The 16,127-nt window shown below is 34.7% G+C and overlaps 1 protein-coding gene across 1 annotated transcript in view; it reads right to left on the bottom strand.

Moving 5' to 3' along the window:
- Positions 1-15,238, bottom strand: part of LOC126966697 (echinoderm microtubule-associated protein-like 2) — a 108,933-nt gene extending 93,695 nt beyond the window's left edge. Inside the window, exon 1 of the mRNA XM_050810895.1 lies at positions 15,062-15,238. The gene's annotated coding sequence lies outside the window, so the exon portion shown is untranslated. The remainder of the gene's footprint in view (positions 1-15,061) is intronic.
- Between the last annotated feature and the right edge of the window lie 889 nt (positions 15,239-16,127).

Below are 16,127 nucleotides of genomic sequence, written 5' to 3'. Positions count from 1 at the left end.
AATTAATAATATATTATCCAAAATAACAATGAGTTACACTAACTCAGGTATTTTTGCAACTCTTATTGACACGAGAAACAAGGATTTGCTAGTTACTAATTACAATAGAGTAGGCTTCATTATAATACAGATTATTAATTAATAAATATTAATTGGCTAGATTATGGGTACCACAACGGTGCCTATTTCTGCCGTGAAGCAGTAACGTATAAGCATTACTGTGCTTCAGTCAGAAGGGCGCGGTAGCTAGTGAAATTACAGGGCAAATAAGACTTAACACCATGTGGCAAGGTGACGAGCGCAATTGTAGTGCCAATAAGGATTTTTGGGTTTTTCAAGAACCCTGAGCGGCACTGCATTGTAATGGACAGGGTGTATCAATTACCATAAGCTGAACGCCTGCTCGTCTCGACCCTGATTGTAATAGAACTCTTATTACTCAAGTACCTCTTGATAATCTCAATGTGGGAGCCTGGGATTATCATTGCGTTTAGTAGTTCAATTGCTATTTGTTTGTAGTGTAAGGGTAATATTATTAAAAAATTGCAAAATAAATATACCAGTTGCAGTTTAATTGACATCTATGATGCTCAAGGAATATTATTTTAATTAAATGACTTTTTAGCTCGGCGAGGATGAAGAAGTCGGCTTTCCTTATCATGCATGCAACACTTAGTTCGTTGACCCGTATCTTCGCATAGCATATATATTATATGAATTAACATATCCTAACGCGAGTTTAACATTTTATACCCATGCCAAGTGCTCAACTCCGCTAAAGAAGTTTTCATTTAAAAAAAAAATAGAGATCCCAACGTAAACTGCCAAAATGTAAAAATAATTTAACATAGCTAATGTTGGTTTGCCTTACTTTGCTGTTTAATACATGTTACCACGGACGAGTAAAAAAAGAAGGACTCCGCGCCGTGATATTACCATGTGAAGCACCGTTATGCTAGTGTGTGTGCGGTTACGGGGGATACTAGTTACACAATTTTTTCTCCCTTAAGTAATCATATATGGCCACAAATACGTTTTAACACTTTTTCACAACGCACGACGGCATTTTTAAATATTTCATTGAGACGCAAACTGGTCTGTCACAGACGATGACAATTCTCATAATGGCCGCCTATCGGCCTGTAGTAGTGTGTGTGTGTGTGGCTATGTATTTACACGTTAATCGGCTTGTTTTGGTGCTACACTGTTATGTAAGGTGACACGGAGTCCTTATTTTTTTACTAGTCCGTGCATGTTACATATTTTACGAGATACACTTTCAAATTGTGTTGTGACTAGTACCTATATAATGAAGCACATTCCGCAAAGCTTTTTGTAATTCTGGTGGATTGTAGGTCAACTGGAAAGAGAACAGATCCATTGAAAGGGAAATGTAATTACTTAAATATTATTATAATTAAAGTGTCGTTTACGGTAGGTAGTTTGTTTCAATGTCCAATAATTAATTTTATAATTATATTGTTGAAGTAATATTACAACTAGGGTGGTATTTATATAGAGTATATCTGATTGCAGAGACGACAATACATGTCTTTTCCTGTGGGAGGCTCCTTTGCACAAGATGCCGGCTAGATTATGGGTACCACAACGGCGCCTATTTCTGCCGTGAAGCAATAATGTGTAAACATTATAGTGTTTCGGTTTTAAGGGCGCCGTAGCTAGTGAAATTATTGGGCAAATGAGACTTAACATCTTATGTCTCAAGGTGACGAGCGTAATTGTAGTGCCGCTCAGAATTTTGAGTTTTTAAAGAATCATTGTAATGGGCAGGACGTATCAATTAATATCAGCGGAAAGTTTTGAACGTCTCGTCCCTTATTTTCATTAAAAAAAATGTACAGATTAGTAAATAATAATATCAAAAGTTAATTTTTAAAATTGTTTTCTTTTTTCCAAAAATGTTTTACATTTACAATATGTTATTTATGGCATAAATGGTGGCTGCGAATAGCAATCATGTGGCATAAAGTATGTTTGTATAAAAAGAGTTTTTCATTGTACCCTACTCTATGATTGTTACAATAGATTATAAAGTACACGTACATGAAATAGAGCACAATACTCTATTTTAAAGTACGGTTGGCAACTTAATTACTAGTCGACCGTTGTCTATTACGAATGATTAATTAAAGATTTACTATATAATAATATTGACTCACTTTTTACACGAATTATCTTGCCCCAAATAAGGCATATGTGGCCTGTGTTATGGATTGCAAGATAACGATATAATTAATAAAATATTAAAACATCTTCTTCGTCGGATTACTCTTTACAGAGCAGTCGTGGTCACGTCGAACGACGAACGATTCTACGCCAGTTATCCCTGGCTGTTGCTTCTCTGGCACATGTGATGTGGGGAGTATTGGTTAGGGCTTTGATCTGGTCTGTCCAGCGCATAGGGGAGCGTCCTCTTGACTTACTGCCGTTGACCCTTCCCTGAAAAACAAGTCTCTCTATGGCATGCTCTCCACGTCGCCTGTTATGTCCGAAGTATCTGAGGATACGGGCTCTGACTATGGATGAAAGCGTTTCTTTTTTTAAACATACATAAATACATATAAACATCCATGACTCGCAAAACAAACACCCATATTCATCATAAAAATGCTTGCACCTACCGGGATTCGAACCCGGGACCTCTAGCTTAGTAGGTAGGATCGCTCCTAACACTCGGCTATACAGGTCGTCAAGTACTATCAGCATATTCTAATGAACTCACTTCCAGCAAAACAGATAAGATTTCTTAAAACGGTTAAACAACTTTGGCTTATTTCAAGCAGGCTAACGGCCGTTCCCAATATTCAGTCTATTCCATACTTGAGATAAAAATCGTAGCTATCGTTGACTTTTCCGTCCCATTAAACTTATCGACGGTAACTCACCTTATCCGTACACCCTGTCTGTCATTGGGATCACGTATAGCTTACCAGCGATAGAAGTTTGTATGGAAATTGCAATTCACGTGTCCCAATATAAGGCGATAAGAATGACTTATCGGGTATATTGGGACCGCTTCAGATTATTGACAGCTAATTTCTGACAGTAGAAGGTAGTAATTTATCTCTATCTGTTGATAGTATATATTGGGAACGGCCGTTAGTAATATGATACTTATCAGATAATATAGGTGATAAGATGAACGGAAGTGGTGATGTAAATGATTGTTTAGCGAGCTTTAGTTGTTGTTTTAGATGAAGACTTGGCTGACGGATCATAACAGGTTATCAAAACGTATTTTTAACAACAGCAAATAAATCGGATTAAAACCTGTTATAAATAAGACGCGTTACCCAAATGATTTGAGTTTTCTTTAGTGTTAATTCCGCTAATATTTGTCTTTAAACAATTCGACACGTGTTTCGCCTCTACACGAAGCACACATTGACGCGCCAAAATCTGGCACGAGACTCAACTCTGGTTTAGTCTCGTGCCAGATTTTGGCGAGTCAACACGTCCTGAGGATGCCTAAAAGACTTAAGAAAACTCAAATCATTTGGATAATTATGGATTTCCGCAACGTAACGCCTACGTCAATAAATTTTTGAAGACACGTTAAGTTGAACATCGTCATTCATATTAATTGGAAATCAGGTACTACAGAATTGTTGTTTTAGTAAAAATAAATATTAAAAAAACGTAAATACGAAAAATATGATATTTACTATACTTATACCTTACACTTTTAACAATTTACCTACTTTTTAAACCCTACTTTATTGTCCACTCTTCCTATTCCTTATAACAAGATCTACCTCAAAGTGAAAATTCAATCAAAATCGGTTAAGCCATTTCGAAAATATTAAAAATAAACTTCTGAAGATGGTTCTACAAACTAAGATCAACAAAAACTTCTAAATTAATTATTTAAATTATTCGTTTGTGAACTGATTGGAACTATAATAATAAATAGGTACATTAGCGAAACAGTTTAACCGTTTCCGAGATAAGTGTGTGTCAACGCACAAACAAACCGGCAAGCAAACAACAATTTTAAAGACTTTTTGAGCGCGGTAACATTAACGAGCCAACGGCCTTGAGGAATCGAGCGAAGCTAAATTATCTCTCTCGCACAAGATCGGCTTTAGTTCAGAATTAGAAGCATTTTTTAATTTATTACAAAAATAATACTATTTTCTTTCGAGAAATAGCAAAACTATGTCATGTTAAATAGTATTGTTAGATATTTAATATTTTTTCATACAGTTTTTATCTAAATTGAATGATTAACATGGCTCCAACTGTAAGAGTTAGGGGTACTGTGGTGATTTTTTTTCGCAATGTCTATTAAAGATAGAAATGTAAAGAAAAAATGTTTTTTCTTCTAATAGTCTGTAGATATATAAGTAATATTTTTTTGTAATATTAAGCTTTATTTAAAACAATAAGAAATGGTTTCAATTATGCGCTATTTTGGCGATTTCGGGTCGGGATAGCGGCCTTAATATAACTTTAATAATATATAAATTGTTTTTGAAAATATTCGTAAGTCTTCTACATAAACCTGAGGTTTGAAGTACGGAACCCAGGGTGGACTGGTCCCATTCACGCTTTGTCGGCAACGAGAATCTCGCAATATAACTATTTTTGGCACAATAATTTTAGAAAGGGCACTCACTTTCGTAATCGTTATAATTCGCTACACCTATTGAGAAAGTTGCCGGTTCGATTCCCGCACGATGCTACTTTCATTGCGATATCTCCATACAATAGGTACTGTATGAGAATGATTGTAATTTGAGATAGCGATTTCTACTATGGGAACATTTTTATAGTTAACACAAGCGGAACTAATACTAATATAGTATTGTATGCTAAAATTTATTTAAATTGGCTCATATTTCATTGTATTGTAATATTGCCAACGTGTAAGTAAAATATTTTATCTACACCCATGCTTTAAATCCTCTATTAAAGATTCTGAAACAGTTAGCTTATTGCCAACATTAAAACACCCAATGTTCTAATAACCATTACATCATCCAAAGAGTGTTGTAATGTTGTACTGAATTTCATAACAACACTCCTATGTTTTTTTTTATCCCTTCATGCGCAAAGAGTTTCAACATACAGCCACATTCTTATTGCTCGATGCGTGGTATCTGTATGAATTTCAAAAAAAGAACATTTTCGTTTACGCGCGCTCCACACTCCCAGAACGTCGCGCGCCGTAAGAAAAAAGTAGGTTATTCGAATCCCCGCCATTTTACTTCGATATTTTTATTGTTTTGTTTACAAAAAATGAGAGATTCATTTTAAATGCTGCAAAAGAACATTATATTCGAGTGAATTTTAATTATTGCACTATACAAAATGTAAATTACTACTAAAATAAATAATTGTTTCATTAATACTTATTTTATTTGTATATATTCAGTAACGAATGATATTAGGTTACTACTAGGACTGGTGTTTTAATGTTAGCAGTAAGCTAACTGTTCCAGAATCTTTTAGAGGATTCATATTCTGGGTGTAGATAAAGTCTTGTATGCAACTGTTCATAATTAGGTATTAAAACACTCATGTGATACTATTATCACACTCGGCTTCGCCTCGTGAGATAAATCCACATTCGTGTTTTAATACCCCTTATTACACAACAGTTGCATAAATAACTATAACTATGTTAGTGATGAAAACAATTAAATGTTGATATGAAGTTATTCTATCATTGCTTTGCAGAAATCAGTTTTCATCTTCTCTAATATATAAAATTCTCGTGTCATGGTGTTAAACATTGAACTCCTCCCAAACCGCTTGACCGATTCTCATGAAATTTTGAGTGCATATTGGGTAGGTCTGAGAATCGGACATCTATTTTTCATCCCCCTAAATGTTAAGGGTGGTCCACACGAATTTTTTTGTATTTTTTTTTTTAAATTTGTTTGATTAAGAGTCAGCATTAAAAAATACATACAACTTCAAATTTTCACCCATCTACGATCAACAGTTACTTTTGTATCGCGATTTTAATATCGGCAATACAACGTTTGCTTAGTCAGCTAGTTTAGGTATAATATGGTTTATTTAGGTTAAAAGGTCAATCTGTGTCAATTTTAGTTCAGAGAAAGAGTGTACATTAACCATAAATATTATTACAACTTAAAACCTTAGGTAGGTATTTTAAAAACTATTTTTTTTAATTTAAACTTGGAACGCATTCCTCATGTTAGGAAACTCGATCATATCCCGCCATTTCACATAATTTTTTTTGAAGTAAAAATGTTTAACTATGAATACTTAGATCAATTATGCGTCTAGATCGACTGTGACAGCTGTGAAAACGTCGAAAATAATTGAGGTTGATAGTTAACCTCTATTTTGAGTAATGTACGCACACTAACACATAGTTACATACAAATCACGAGTGTAAAACGTAGCTTGTCACGCACTCTTAAGTAATAAACCTGGCCTGTTTTCATCGGTTGTCTAGCAGCAAGAGGCTCTATATACGTATAAATAATCTAAGTATGAATACATTAAATTAAAACTATCGGTTAACGGGTAAGTATTTCTGCGTTGGATAGCTAGGGTGATCCGTTGACCAAAATACAACTGCCGGTTAATATTTTAATTTTATGCAAATACGCGACGAGACGAGGAAAAGGTTAAGCTGAAGGTAATTGATACGCCCTGACCATTACAATGCAGTCTCGCTCAGGATTCTTAAAATGGCCAAAAATTCTGAGCGGCACTACAATTGCGTTTGTCAATTTAAGATGTCGATGTTAAGTTTCATTTGCTCAGTAATTTCAGTAGCTACGGCGCCACTCAGACCGAAACACAGTAATATTAACACATTACTGCTTCACGGCAGAAATAGGCGCCGTTGTGGTACCTATAACCTAGCCGGCATCCTTTGTTATAGAGCCTCCCACTGGTAATATTTAATCACAATTATGAAGGGGGGTGTTTAAGAAAAGAGAATTGCAGTACAAAGGTATTAATCGTATGTTCGTATATGGTACTATCGATAAATATAGGTACTAACACATTCCCTGTACAAGGTTAAAAAAACGCAACGGTGCGGCCGCTTAGTGCTAGAACTAAAATTCGCCAAAATCCTATAAGTAAACAAAATAATTTTGATCCCAAGAAATGAAGATTCTATCTCGTATCATTATAGTTACACATCTTTAGTACCGTTTACCTGACGGCACATTTTATCACTTTGGAAATGTCTCGCGCGCTCTTTATAGAAACTTTAACTTTTTTACTTGATTTCATTGCAATATATCGGTGCTAAGAGACTCTGAGAAGAAGAAGAGAAGACTGATCTGTCAGGTTGACGAGCGCAGTGTGTTCTGATCGAGGTTGTATTGCAAGACGTAGGTCTTAAGAAGTTTTACTGCCTTTTCGTCATTTACTCCCCAAAATAGAATCCGGTATTTAAAACAAGTTAGTTATAATAAATATTAATGTGTTTTACGATTACAGAACAGAATATGGTAAGTAACACGTGAACGATAAATCCTTATCAAAGAGCTGATAATGAAATTGTTTTCGCGATTGAGGCTAATTTAGGTTCTGTGATCATTCGCGATAGGGCGTGAAACTGTGCTATGTTTACACACAAGGTTAATCCATTAGAACGACCTTTTTCAGTTTTACTGCCGGAATATAGGATTAAATATGGATTGTAGGTTTTAGACGAAATCCCAATTGTAATATTAACGAAATTAATTGGATTTTTTTTTCAAATTACCTAAACTGAGTATCAAATACCATGTTACAACATAGAAATCCAGTGCCAAAGGCAATGTGGGGAAGTAGTGAGGCAACCGTCCATGGCCATCCAGCACCAGGGGTTAAGAGACCGTTGCCTGGCTTTAAGCTGGCAGCATGGTTAAGGCGACACTAAATGCCAGCGACCTTGAGCGATATGAGTTCACGGCTTCCGGCCCGCCATCTATGTAACAAAGCCAATATTTTCAAAATTCTTGCGTGGAAAACAGTTTAAATGCTTACAATTCTCGTTATTCATTACTATCTTAATAAATATACCTACACAAAAAAGTAAATCTATAAGAATAACTTTTCTGAGAGTTGTACTAAAAAAATGCGTCATGCCATGCCAAAAAACTTGTTTAATTCAAGGAAAAGTTGTAGTTCAAAAATGTTCTGGAGTGACAACTATAACCAACAGCAAGCATTAGAAACCTACAAATACAAGACTTAAGTATACGTGTAACAGGATTAAGTAGTGTTCATAGCTCGAAATGCTATATTTTCACCAAAAAACTTGTCTAAAAACACCTTGTTTGCATGTTTTCTGCTTATTCTTCGCCTTAAAAGATCCTTAGTTCTACCAAAACATCTGTTTTGTTGTTCTCGCACATCTGTGCGAGGAAAAAAATTCAATTGAAATGTCAATATAATGAAATGGCTGCGATAGTTGTAAATGAAACGATCATTTTTTTATAAAATAATCCAACACATCTGAATCACGGGACTCGAATATTGACTGCGGAAAAGTAGTTATAGACTTATGTAACTTTTTTTCACTTTTAAATAGAATATTCTGTATTAAGAAATAGCATATAACTATTCTAATGGTTAATAGACGCTATAAACAACTATTTCTTATCAGTTGAGCGTTATCAAATCAGTGTCGGTATTAAAGATACTGCTTACTTCCTGATGCTAAAATTTAGCTTGACTTTACGTAGAACGAGATTACGAGCGAAGACTGTAGGATCAGATATGGATCCTTCGTCATCTGACGAATTATCTAGTTTACTACCCATTAAGAGTTCAATATAAGCACAGTTCGATCATTACTCGTAATAACTTATATAATAATTTGATCTATTTATACAGTAATCTGAATCTCTGTTTTTAGCTGGTTGAGACCTAATTAAATGGCGAATACTAAAAAAAGCAACAATACTCAAACAAATTATGTAATAATAATAATAAACACTAAAATTAATTGTTGTCCAGTTAAATTCAAATGATTATGTAGAAGTGCAATAATTCCCACAGCCTTTACCCTTAATGTCATAAGTCATTCGTAACTCTTGGGCATGCCATAGATTGTAGAGGAACGGTGAAAAATATACTTTCACTAAATAGATTGACCTCCGCGTGATTTCCGGCCACTGACCTGCCGCGCCCATCTCAACTGCTTGCCGGTTTAGAAAAAATACTTATGGCAACGAACACAAAGAAATGAAAAAAAAATTACACCTTTGCGGAAATACGCTTGTTTTCCGGAAGAAACTACTACTAGTGCCACTACATTGCGGTCCTCTAAATTTTTTTAACGCATGCGTCAACAATTCATAGGCAGAAAAGTACAATTTTCCTCTGTGAAAACAAGATAAAAAAGCAAACTTTCCATTACAAGTGTGGTACAAAATCTTGCCTTCGGCTCGGGTGGCATATTCCACGCGATTTGAAACAGTCTACTTCCCTCCCTAGTTGCGTAATGGTGCATACTATTTTAAAACTAAACTCTTAATATATTAGCTGATTTAGAGCCAAATGGTATTGGGTATGGTACCCACCGCGACGGCAAGTGTCCCAATGGAATGATGCTGGTGGCTTGAGCACGGGGGAACAAGTCCCATACCAGCGCGTGGGGACGCGTGGGCGTGTGGGACTTGCGTCGACACTCTGGCTCCTTCTCATGTCCAAGTTACATCAGTTAGTGCTGGGGCTGCTGCTTCGACCACCGAAGACAGCAGGCGTCGCAAATATGTTGGTCTCAGTGAGTCATACATCTTTGTGCCGTTTGGTGTCGAGATACTTGCCCGTGGTCTTGTGGATACAAGATGTGTACGCGGTTTTGTTGAAGATACTTATGTCGTTGTCATGAATTGATCGCGCATGGAAGTTTATCGTAGATTGGCAGTACGTGGTAAAAAAAAAATACGTTTAAAAAAACCGACTTCAAAAACTGAAAAGTATCAAATAACTAAAAATGTATTTTAATACACCTTATGCAAAACTTTACCTTTAATATTTATAAAATACTATTATTTATATGTGCTACTTATTGATAGGTTTTAAGTCGGTGCCAAGCCAAATGTCAAAGCAGGTACCTACACTCGCCACGCGTGACTTTGAGCGGGATGGGACCGACTTCAAACCTATCATTAGGTAGCACAAGTAAAATACACACAACGAAGCGAAGTCTCTTCTCTACGTAGCGCCACGTGAACTAAAGGTAAAATTGTTATTATGAATTGGTTAAGAACCAAGGTTTTATTGGCAATTTTTTTAATAACTGTAATATTATACTGTGATAAAAAAAAAAATAAAAATAAAGGAATTATACCAATTGAAACATCTTTGACACTTTTACTATACATAATCGTCTGTACTTTCCAGTTAGAACATAGTAAATTAGTAAGTACATACATATTAATATTTCTTTCACGTATTATATAAATCTTATGCTAATTTAGTAATTATATAGTTTATATGCGCATAAATTAAACTGATTGTATTATGCAGATTATATTGCCATCTACATAATATATAATTTAGAGATGTGTGCTAGGAACTGAGTGACAGATGAGAAACTGATTGCACTCGCTTAGACCACTCAAATTCAAATATTTTTATTCAAAATAGGATGTGACATCACTTATTGAAAGTCAAAAAAAAACTACCACCCATTCCAAAATGAATGCCTCGGGCAGACTCTACTGGAACGAGCGTCAGACACGAGAGCTCAGTCTCATTTGACATCCATCCACACAAAGTGTTCAGAAAAGCGCGCTAACAAAAGTTTCTACTTTAAAGTATACAAAACTTGGGTTGATTATAACTGGGCAACTAGGGACATGACAAACGCATCTAGATCGTATTTTGTAAAAGATAATAGATAGCCTAAACACATACTCAAAACAAAATTATTGTTATTACTAGATTTTGTGCGATGTACAATGCGACATACCTTTGAATATGGTCCGGTACCGCACCGCGTCCGATGCGTCGGTCGGTCCAAATCCGATCGTGTTTATAGCTTTAGCCACACTGTTATGTATACGAACTATTAGTGATAGATATGTTGGGCTGACCTTATATTAAGTGTGGCATCATAACACAATGACAATATGACCGAACCGTATCATATTATTACAAAACACCAGTGGTAGGCTTCTTTGCGCAGACTCTCTGCTCTATATCGGCGCCTTTGTATGCCGTGAAGCAATATGTGTGTTTCGGATTGAAAGACCCCGAAGCTAGTGAAATTACTAGACTACAATAAATATATATATATATTGAGATTTAATATCTCATCTTACAATTACGAAGGATTTTTTTTTTAAATTATAGTTACTTAAACTTTTTTGCATGCATGATTTAAGTCGAATATAAAATATTTAAAACCTATAACTCCTGTATTTGACGCAAGAAACAATTTTTTTTTATTTGAAAATAAGGGACGAGACGAGCAGGACGTTCAGCTGATGGTAATTGGTACGTCCTGACCATTACGATGCAGTGCCGCTCATTCTTGAAAAACCGAAAAATTCTGAGCCGCACTACAACTGCGCTCGTCACCTTGAGTCACCTCGTCACGTAAGATGTTAAGTCTAGTTTGCCCAGTAATTTCACTAGCTACGGCGCCCTTCAGACCGAAACACAAAAATCCTTACACATTACTGCTTCACGGCAGAAATAGGCGCCGTTGTGGCACCAATAATCTAGCTGGCAACCTGTGCAAAGGAGTCTCCTCTCTCTACTGGTAAGCAATAAACGATAAACAAATTTCATGTCTTAAAATCGCACTGCTTTTGCATTGTGTTCGTTTGGACTTCGCCATCTTGCATTTTAAAGCGGCAGTAGTAAAATCTCTGTGGAAATATCAGCTTATATGGTGGTTTATGAGATATAACTTACTGACAGACAATGAATAGAAATAGTGTTCCCGACTGTTCGTTTCACAGCGGCTAAGCCGTTAGGTACTTAGGATATGTAAATATTTACTCAGTAAACAAGAAGGTTTTTATTTTCAAGTGTCTCTAAGCTATTTAAACATTGCATCGTTCAATAAATAACAAAAATTATGAAAATATTTATATTGCCGCATCTTTGTACAAATTGCAGATGTTGTTAACCTTAAGGAATTAATTTCTTGTAAGTCTTTCAAAATGACTATTGAGCGTAGTAATTGGCGCGAAATTCGAGACATTTTATAAAAACGAATTCAAAGTTACGCGAGTAATTTGTTACTTTCGAAATTAATGAAATACTTAGGTACTTGATATTTAAGCATAGTATTTTTGTGAGATTTAATATTGTTTTTGGTTATTAGTAAGTATTGGTATTCTTTTCTGTACAACTTCTAATTAAGATTCGTAGTTATACTAAAACCTTAAAATATTTAATTTTAATGGTACATGGTACAATATGACAAGGAAAAGAGTCTAATATAAGTATGAAGAATTCATGCAAATCAGAAATGTAGCTTACCCAAATACACCAATGACAATAAATCCGCACCAATTGATTAAATTAATAAACTCACTGATCATATAAGTAATATTATATACAGTACAAGGCCGCGTATATACGCAGCTCAACACAGGTGTCGAATAAAATAAATTGTCATATGTTTTACGTACTATTTATTCAATTAACTATTTCAACGGTTGCTTCCATTATAGAATAAAAGGTCTTTGACAGGGTAACTTAAACTTAGAGGTTCACCTTTTCCACTATCTTGATTGCAGGTAGGTTCAGTGCTGTGTCTGTGTTGTACATAACGCTTGAGCAGCCAGCTGGCAGCCTGTTCCGCGGTAAGGAACTGCGGGTCGGGCCGCGGCCGGTGACCTCCATGCTACAGGTTTCCCCGGCTGCGTCAATAAGACCCTCGCATTCCGACCACAAGCAAACTTGTTTTCTAAATCATTCACATTTTTCTAGCGATGTGTTGGATTCAGATTTCTGGATATAGCTAGACATGCGTAAGCAAGTTTTATTAGCGCTCAGTGGGAGCATACGGTAAGACATCAAACGAACTTCGAATATTCCATGCATCTATAAGGTCGAGTCTATAATTTCGGATTCTTAAATCAAATGTTTGATTATTTGATCACAGAAAGCAGTTCATATCATTTCCGCTCTAGAAAGTGTGGCGCCAATACAATAGTCGACATTAAAGTATACGAATTTGATAATCTCAGCATTGAATCTGCTTTCGAGACTCGAAATCGTCTTACCGTATTCAGCTACAGGTCACCTAATGGTAAATGGTCATCCTTTCCCGCATTCTCTTTTACACGAATTTGACAAATTTTTGGCGCCTTATTCATGATAAAACGAACGAGCATCGACCTGTTGGGTATGGCTATAATAATGTAGTCCGTCAAATCACACTCGCATTTTTTTAAATAAATTAACTTTTGATAGCACCTAATATATCATAATTTATTTATTTTACTAGTAATTGTTATGACACGTACGCACGACATATATTTTATTAACTTGCTGCCGATATTTCCGTTAAATTCTGCCGTGACCACGATTCATGTAGTTGGATCGACAGATCGGCATCAAATTGATAAAATATATATAGTGAGTACCCGTCATTTGCTTCAATGGTCAGGAAACCTTACAGCTTCAGTTAATATTTGAATTTTTTTTTTATTATTTTAAATTCCTGAGAAAGAGGCGAAGTTATTACAAAATTGTGTTTTTAGAGGTATTATTACATTAAAATAAATTGATTTGGAATTTAATATCTAGTATATCAATATAGATATCTGTATTTGTATCTATTATTTTTCAATGTTTAGTTACACGTAATTATTATGATGCAGACAGCTCCTAGCAACAAGTGGCAACTGCGAGGGTGGATAATAAATAAAATGGGATAGGTGATAAACATTTAATTTATAAAGGATCTCATATAAAAATGTTATACATAAGTAAGTAGTTAGTTACCTTTATTGATGCGTGGGTATGTGCTCAAACCGTGTTCACAATGGTGCGTATACCAAATACGTAATTACTAATTATGAAGTGAAACTAGGGTTTCAGCTATTCTAATTTCAAACCAAACGTATATTTTTGAAAACACTACCAAATAATGGGATTATCGACCTCTTCATGCTCACTGACGCGGACGTATGAGATTAAAAAGTAAAACAAAAAAGGTTTAGAGGAACACAAATTCTTAATTAAAATTTGAAGTAAAAATATGATGAACATGAACATGGTACCTAAGTAATTAAATTCCAAGAACAATATAATTGATGCCATTGAAGGTACCTTATTAGGTTGCGAATTGTGTATAAACTAGGTACAGACTTGTCACAACTCACCAGTATTTTATTTTATATAGCGAAGTGGTAGCAGGGGCTAGTTTTTATATGGCAGTATAAGATAACGGCATGCAACTTATATGCAAAATTCATTGAATTCTCAACATGTCATGCTCCTAGGCCAAGTGACCTAGAAATTGCGATTTGAAAAGGTCAAGATTTAAATCAACTATAGTATACAATGAACACGAATAGATTAAAAAAAAATAGATAGGTATCGGCGTAATGCTTAATTTAAATTGTATTTTATTGTAATTAAATGTAGGTACGTTGTCAACCTCTGACGTCAATATAGGTAGATGCAGATCAACACGGCCTTGAGTTTATTTTCCGATATGTTAGGTACATGATTTTATGACGTGTACTTACTAATTCAACTTATCTTATACTTTACATACTATAAATTTAGTAAAATAGATAAGTTTTCTTCATTCAAATTTCAACAATATTTAAAAGAAAATGAAAAATCTTTATCTGAAAAGAGTAACATGGAAGATGGTATTTACGTCCTGTTTAAAAACTTTAAAGTGATAATAGATAGTTAAGTAGTATATATAATATAATTAAAATATGAGATAAATTAAGTAGTTTATACCTACTTATGTATTTAAGTATGGACTGATAGAGGCATAATTTTTATTTTTTTATTATTAATTGAAGTAGGTACTTGTGGAAGTAAAAGTATTATGTTTAGCTAATATTGTATAATGATATATAAAATGGAAGGATATTTTCAAATTTATTTGGTAGATACATACCTAACAATTTTTAAAATCCGTTTAGTTCCGCAAAAGTATTAGTCGTGATTTATATAAAATCACGAAAAAACTTCACAATAAACTCACTATGTCACACACATTTAGTTCAAAAACTTCTATACGCAATCTACGTATAGAGTTCTGAGTGTTTTATTAACGGACGTCTATTAAACACGGCGTACGTATCAATACTGGCTTGAAGTATGCTGAATGTATTGTAGATTGCTAGCTAGATTGTCGTTGAATGTCGTTACCGAATCGACACCTGTTACTTGTGACTAACTTCAATTTATTTGTAGGGTTGATTGATGTTCGATAATCTATCGATAATCATTTTAGATATTACCTACCTAAATTGAGATTATAGATTGGTCCAATATTTACTAATTTTGTGTTATTTTCTTTGATCAATGCGAGTGTTACTCATTTAAATAAAACTTTATAAAGGATTAAAACGCGAGTAATTGTAACTGTTTTTACATTCATTTTGTGTAAAAATTAGATTTTCATTATTATTTCAGTTAACCCGTCTTTCCAGATCACGTTTTCAAGGGTTTTGCAGCTATTTTGCGTATTTAGATACTACCTAATTGTTAAATCTTTTATAGTAGCCAGTAGTTACCTCGGTAATATGAAAATGTGTAATGATAGGAATTTTTCTTCCTTTAACGAGGTATTAACTGACCAACCATTGGAGAGGCGAGCTCTTATAAGAAGAATGATCCTTAATAGGTAGTGTGTTCCCTTTATGACAGATCTCGCGCACAAAAACATAGATATTATGACACACCATCGGTATCCTTTAGAAGTTAAAGGTAAACCCGTGTCGTAGAAAGTATCGTGCCCTAGTGTCGTTGTTACTGTTACTACCGAAGCTTAGTAACCAGTAGGTATGGTAGATATCATTTCAGTAATGGTTGTCGTTTGTTCATTTGATTTTTTATAAAAATGTTGCTCCAGGCTTATAATATAGCCTAAGATGATATACTATGTCTTCCTATCCAAAAGATATTCTCTCCATCCTTCTTTACACTAGATCACAATGATTTGAAAACACATCTTTTAA

This window comes from Leptidea sinapis, chromosome 11 (genome assembly GCF_905404315.1).
Source record: "Leptidea sinapis chromosome 11, ilLepSina1.1, whole genome shotgun sequence".
Lineage (NCBI taxonomy): Eukaryota > Metazoa > Arthropoda > Insecta > Lepidoptera > Pieridae > Leptidea > Leptidea sinapis.
This window is presented reverse-complemented; position numbering and strand designations above follow the sequence as displayed.